Source organism: Zingiber officinale, chromosome 9A (genome assembly GCF_018446385.1).
Source record: "Zingiber officinale cultivar Zhangliang chromosome 9A, Zo_v1.1, whole genome shotgun sequence".
Taxonomy (NCBI): Eukaryota; Viridiplantae; Streptophyta; class Magnoliopsida; order Zingiberales; family Zingiberaceae; genus Zingiber; species Zingiber officinale.
In genome coordinates, this window is record NC_056002.1 from 95,557,644 (window position 1) to 95,565,049 (window position 7,406).

Consider the following 7,406-nt stretch of genomic DNA (forward strand, 5'->3'; position numbering starts at 1 on the left):
CTTGTGATTGGATTGTTCTTATTGGTTAAACCTAGGGTTACTATAAGGAGATTGAATATTGAATTTCTTTAAAAGGCTTTGTCAAGGAAGTGGTGGATGATCCCATAATCAAGAAGGTTTAGTGCCTCGCCATGTTTAACCTGGAAGCTAATTATAGAAATAAATATTTAATCAACTTTGTAACATGGGTGGACTTGGATTAATAATGTCAAGCATCGTTTGTGATCCAAGTCTAAACCTCTAAGAACAGATAAGTTAAATTTGGAATCAATAATGTTAAGTTTCGCTTACAATTCCTAATTTAATTTCTAAAGAACACAATAGGTTATTAGGAATGATTCAGGACTTGTATAAAATTTTGTACAGGGAAATCGGTATGATATTCCAAGTATCAACCAACAATTGGTATCAGATCTAGGGTTTGCCTCTGTGTGTTTAGTTTTCAATTTAATTATGCACATGTCATACATAATTTAGGCAGGATAATAGTAAAATGTGCTAACTCTATGGTTACAGGGTCCAACTATTATGCCTTATAGATATTGTGTGTGATTGGACCCTTGGACATGTCAAGGGTATTTTTGTGTGTGTATAATTGTATGTATTAAATACAGTAGGAGCTGTATTAGTTTTAGAATTTTACATTTTTGTTTCGATCTAGATTACATGTGCATTCCTTTATGAAATATAGGATCGATAAATGTAAAATTTTATTTTTGTCGCGGATCGTATCCTTGCGAGGCGTGGTACTTTTTGAGGACCAGAGACGCAGCGGAAAAAGAAGCAAGATGGATACAGCAACTGGACCCGATTGCGGTGGCTAAAGATGGCAGCAGCTAGGATTGGCAGTACACAGAGGACAGTGATGGAAAAGGCCATAATAGTTGGAAAATTATTTTTCCATATTTGTTGCTTTATTTGTTGTGATGTGTGCTTACATAATTAAAATTCCTCACCTTAAATAATTATGTAGGAGAGGGATTAGTAAATAAATTCCACGGTCTCCATTACTGGTTTGTAAGTGATGCAATAAACTTACGTGTTGGCACTGAGTGCCTCCCTCCATAACGGATGAGTTTGTTTGTGGATCACTAGATCAAACTTCCTTTATGGATGGTTATAGGAAATTATTAAGGATGTGTGTGATCTTCTCCAACTGAATGGGCATAATTGTAACGACCCGACCCTCTTGGCCCATTTGGCGGCCCATTTGGCAACCCTCGGGTCGTCGACCATCGGCCCTTATGTCGTCGGCCCATTTGGCGACCTCTCATGTCGTCGACCGACGACCCTTCGCCGTGCCGTTACTCATTAGGACTTTCCACCCCTGGCAGTGGATTTTTGCCTCCCCCAGGATTCGAACTCTAAACCTCCAGGCTTAAGTATTAGAGTTTATGAATCCTGGTAACCAAGTGAGATCATCTTACTTGGTTACCAGGATTCATAAACTTTAATACTTAAGCCTGGAGGTTTAGAGTTCGAATCCTGGGGGAAAATCCAGCCAGTGGAAAGTCCTAGTGAGTAACGACACGAGGGTCGTCGGTCGGCGACATGAGAGGTCGCCAAGGGATGCCAGTTGGGCCGCCACAAGGGTCACCCAAGAGGCCAAAGGGTGGGTCGTTACAATAAAAGGCGCCTTTTTATTGTAACGACCCGGCCCAACTGGCGGCCCTTATGTCGTCGGCTCACTTGGTTACCAGGATTCATAAACTCTAATACTTAAGCATGAAAGTTTAGAGTTCGAATCCTGGGGGAGGCAAAAATCCACTACCAGGAGTGGAAAGTCCTAGTGAGTAACGGCACGACCAAGGGTCGTCGGTCGACGACATGAGAGATCGCCAAATGGGTCGACAACATAAGGGCCTCCAGTTGGGCCGCCACAAGGGCCGCCCAAGAGGCCAAAGGGCCGGGTCGTTACAACAATTCTATTTAATGGACTAAGTATCAAGTAATGGTATACACTTAGGCACATTTAATAATATCCTCCCCAACGGAGTCACTGCTATTATTTGTGTGACCAAAGAAATACCAACTATTAATTTTATTTGTCATAAAGTTAGAATGACAAGATAATAAAATTAATGGGTAAGACCCTCCTCTTACAAATGTTGAATTTGTATACATCCACACTAACGTGGCATGCAAAATTCACGGTGTTTTGAGGTGTTGGTAAATTAAATAGTATTGTTTGAGAAATCAATATTATTCTAAATTTAGAGTCTTGACCAAAAGTTTATTTTGTGATTCTTAGGATGGCTTTCAACCCACTGACTATTATTCTAAAAGAGAACAAACTTACTGGTTCCAACTATATAGATTGGAAAAGAAACCTAGACATTGTCTTAACTGTTGAAGGCTATAAGTTTGTACTGTTAGAGACCTGTCCTGATGCACCTAATAGCGATTCTAGTGAAAAGGAGATTGAGTATCATAAGAAATGGGTAAAAGCAGATGAGATGGCGCGGTGTTACATTTTAACTTCAATGTCAAATGTGTTGCAACATCAGCATCAGGACTTACCAACTACTTATGATATGATGAACAATCTCAAAGAACTCTTCGGACACCAGAATCGGGCTGCTAGGCAAGAGGCAATGAGAAAGTTAATGACAGCCACCATGTCAGAAGGGGCACCCGTAAGGGATCATATCCTCAAGATGATGGCTTATTTGAACGAAATATAGATCCTTGGAGCTGAAATCGATGGGGAAACCTAGATCGATATTATTCTCCAAATGCTACATAGAAGTTTTGAGCAGTTCCGCCTGAACTATAACTTAAACAAAAGAGCTTATACGTTGGCGGAACTTCTGATAGAACTTCAGGCAGCAGAAGGTATATTTCGTCATAATTCTCAGATACACTTTGCTGAAAATGTTTCTACTTCTAAGTCGAAAGGCAAGAAGAAGAAGAAGAAACAAGCTGGCTCAGCAAAGAAGGTGAAAAGATCTTTAGGTACTGGACCTAAAGCTGGAGTGAAGAAGCCAAAGGGCAAGTGCTTCATCTGCAAGCAGTCAGGACATTGAAAGGTAGACTGTCCTCGTAGGAATCAGAACAATAGAGGTATATCTTATTCTCTTGTAGTTTAAACATGTTTAGCGGTGTTATCTACCAGTACCTGATGTGTAGATACTAGAGCCACTGATCATGTCTGCAATACATTGCAGGGGTTCCAGGAAACTCGACGACTATATGAGGGAGATATAACAGTCTACATGGGCAATGCTACAAAAATTGCGGTTGTTGCAGTGAGAGACATCTACTTATCATTTGATAGGAATAGAAATTTAGTTTTGAGAAATTGTCTTTATGTACCAACTTTTAGAAAGAATTTAATTTCAGTTTCTAAATTGTTCGTGGATGGATATTCTGTTTCTTTTGATGGCAAAGTAGTTATCAAGAAGAATAGCGTTATTATCTGTTCTGGTACATTAGTAGGCAATTTGTATACTTTAAATCTAATTTCTCCCACAAAGCAACAAATGAAAATTAATACCACATCTTCTAATTCTAATAAGAGAAAGAAATCTTCGGAAATAAACCAAACATATCTTTGGCATCTAAGGCTTGGTCATATTAACTTAAGTAGGATTCAAAGGTTAATAGCCGATGGACTCTTGGGTTCATTAGTGTTAGAAAACTTTCCAACTTGCGAATCTTGCTTGGAAGGTAAAATGACCAAGAGACCTTTTAAGGCCAAGGGGTATAGAGCCCAAGATGTGTTAGAACTGGTTCATTCTGATTTGTGTGGTCCTATGTCTATCTAGGCAAAAGGTGGTTACAAATATTTTGTCTCTTTTATAGACGATTATTCGAGATACGGATGCATTTACTTGATTCGCCGCAAGTCTGAGTGCTTTGTTAAGTTCAAAGAGTACAGGGTTGATGTGGAGAAACGTCATGGTAAAAGTATCAAGACACTACGGTCTGATCATGGTGGCGAATACCTCTTTGAAGAATTTAGGAATTACTTATCAAAAGCTAGGATTCAATCCCAATTGTCTGCACCTGGTACACCCCAACAGAATGGTGTGGCAGAACGAAGGAATAGGACTCTTATGGAAATGGTTAGCTTATGGAAATGGTTAGATCAATGATGAGTTATTCATAATTATAAATTCATTTTGGGGATATGCTTTGGAAACAGCAGTATACATTCTGAATATGGTACCTTCTAAAACAGTACCCTCTACTCCCATGGAATTGTAGAATGGGCGTAAGCCTAGTCTGAGTCATGTCTGGATATGGGGCAGTTCAGCACATGTGCTGAAGGGAGATACTGACAAGTTGGAATCACGTACAGTTTGTCTGTTTGTGGGATATCCTAAGGGAACGAAAGGTGGTTTGTTTTATAATCCTAAAAATCATAAGATCAATATAAGCACCAATGCTCGATTTTTAGAAGAAGATTATGTAATGAACCATAATCTCATGAGTGAAATTGTTCTAGAAGAAATTAGAGAGGACATGCCTAATTTAGTACCAACAGTGCAAGATGAAATATCACAAGAAACTACAACACGTATCATAAATGATACACAACAACAGACAATGCCTCGTCGTAGTGGGAGGATTGTTAGGCAACCTAAAAGATTCATGTTTTTGGGAGAGTCGTCAGACTTGGTCCCAGGTAAACATGAACCTAATCCCAGAACATATGAGGAAGCACTCCAAGATATAGATGCAGCATCTTGGCAAAGAGCGATGAATTCTGAAATAAAATCTATGTATTCTAATAAGGTCTGAGAGCTTGTAGAACCACCAAATGGTGTAAAATCCGTTGGATGTAAGTTGATCTACAAAAGGAAAAGAGGGATAGATGGGAAGGTAGAAACCTTCAAAGCAAGTCTTGTAGCGAAAGGGTATACTCAGAAAGAGGGAATCGATTATGAGGAAACTTTTTCACCGGTGGCCATGCTTAAGTCTATCAAGATACTCTTATCCATTGCCGCTCATATAGATTATGAGGTTTGGCAAATGGATGCCAAGACAGCTTTCCTTAACGGAAGTCTTGAAGAAAACATCCATATGAAGCAACCAAAGGGGTTCATTGAAAAGGCAAAGAGCATCTAGTGTGCAAGCTAAATCGGTCGATTTATGGACTGAAGCAAGCTTCAAGATCTTGGAACAACTGGTTTAATGAAGTAATCCAATCATATGGATTTATTCAGTGTTCGGATGAGTCTTGTGTATACAAGAAGTGTGATGGAAACGTGATGGTATTTCTTGTACTATACGTAGAGGATATTTTGTTAGTTGGAAACAATATCAAAGTGTTGTCAGAAGTAAGGGTATGGTTATCCAAATAATTCGATATGAAGGACTTAGGAGAATGCACACATATTCTTGGGATCAAAGTAATAAGGGATCGCAAGAAAAGGATGTTGTGCTTGTCCCAAGTTTTATATATTGATACAATCCTAGCTCGTTTTAGCATGCAAGACTCCAAGAAAGATTTTCTACCTTTTAGGCATGGAGTAGCTTTATCTAAAGAGATGTCTCCGAAGACATCAAAAGAGATAGAGGACATGAAGGCAGTTCCTTATGCTTCAGCTGTCGGAAGCCTAATGTATGCTATGTTGTGCACGAGACCGGATATCTGTTTTGTCATGAGCATGGTTAGCAGATATCAAAGTAACCTTGGACAAGGACATTGGACTGCTATAAAGCATATATTGAAGCACCTGAGAAGGACTAGAGACTATATGCTGATTTACCAAGCAAATGATTTGCACCCTGTGGGTTACACGAATTCCGACTTCCAATCAGATAGGGACAATAGTAAGTCTACATCAGGCTATGTGTTTACTTTAGGAGGTGGAGTCATTGCATGGAGGAGTGTTAAGCAGAAATGCATTTCTGACTCAACCATGGAAGCTGAGTATGTGGCATCCTCTGAGGCAGCCAAAGAAGCTGTGTGGCTCAGGAACTTCCTAATGTACTTAGATGTGATTCCTGGTTTGCCCAAAATCATCAAAATTGATTGTGATAATAGTGGTGCAGTATCAAACTCGAAGGAACCACGAGCCCATAAGACGAGTAAACACATAGAGAGCAAGTACCAACTGATACGAGACAGCGTAAAGCGAGGAGAAGTTATTGTCGCCAAGATTGCATCAGTAGATAACCTTGCAGATCCTTTCACTAAGGCTCTTCCGGCGAAAGCTTTTGATCGGCATGTTGAAGGAATGGGAATCAGATGTATGACAGCTTTTATGACAGCATAGTCTTTTAGTATAAGTGGGAGATTGTTAGAGTGTATACTAAAAGCCTAGCTTTTTGTAAACATTTATTTTGAAATAAAGAATCACATTGGTCAAATGTCTACATTTATATGCTAAATGTAGTTGTTCAATTAATTTATATTGTAAATAACATGGTGTGTGGTGTCACATACAGAAGATCATGTTATCAATTTCTTATAAATTATAAACAGCAGCTCACGACTAAGATGGAAAGGAACAAACCATTGGAATAGTCGTAGTATAATTTGGTATTAGTTTATCTTAACTATAAAATTATACTAGTACACTCAGAGTGTATTAAGTTGGACTATTTAAGGTAAGTTCTTTTATATTGACTTAATAAAAGAACTAGACCTTTGTTATTATGGAAGTGCGTGCTCTTAATCCGGATATAGTAACAAGCACGTGTACTTAGTATTTATTTCTTTGACTTATCAAAGGGTGAGATTTAGCTCGATAAATCAAGAGGCCCGATAAGTTGGGAAATGATATTATTTATAGTGTGTGTTGTTGATTATAGAAGAAAATTGTGTCCTAATAATCTAGGTTGATAATGTCCCCAAGAGGAGCTCATAAGGATTATCATGTAAACCCTGCAGGTGGACTTAGTCCGACATGACGATAAGGTTGAGTGGTACTACTCTTGGAGCTAGATATTAATTAAGTGAGTTGTCAGTAACTCATTTAATTAGTAGGCATTCGATATCTTAAACACATGGAGATTAACACACTCATGATAAGGAGGAGCCCAAAATGTAATTTGGGATTGGTGCGGTAGTTCAATAATAATTCTTTAGTGGTATGAATTATTATTGATGAAATTAAGTTGGGTGTTCGAGGCGAACACGGGAAGCTTAATTTCATCGGGAGACCAAAACCAATTCCTCCTCTCGGTCCCTATCGTAGCCTCTTATTTATAAAGTATTATACCCACTCATACCCACCTTTTTACCCACCTTAAGGTGGTCGGCCAAGCCAATCTTGGAGCCCAAGCTAGGGTCGGCCAAACCAAGGTGAGTTGGTTTCATTAGGTGGCCGGCCCTAGCTTGAACCCAAGCTTGGTGTGGCCGGCCACATTAAATTAAAAAGGATTTTTTTAAAAATCTTTCTTATGTGGAAGCCATGGTTTTAAAAGAAAGTTTAAAATTTAAATCTTTCCTT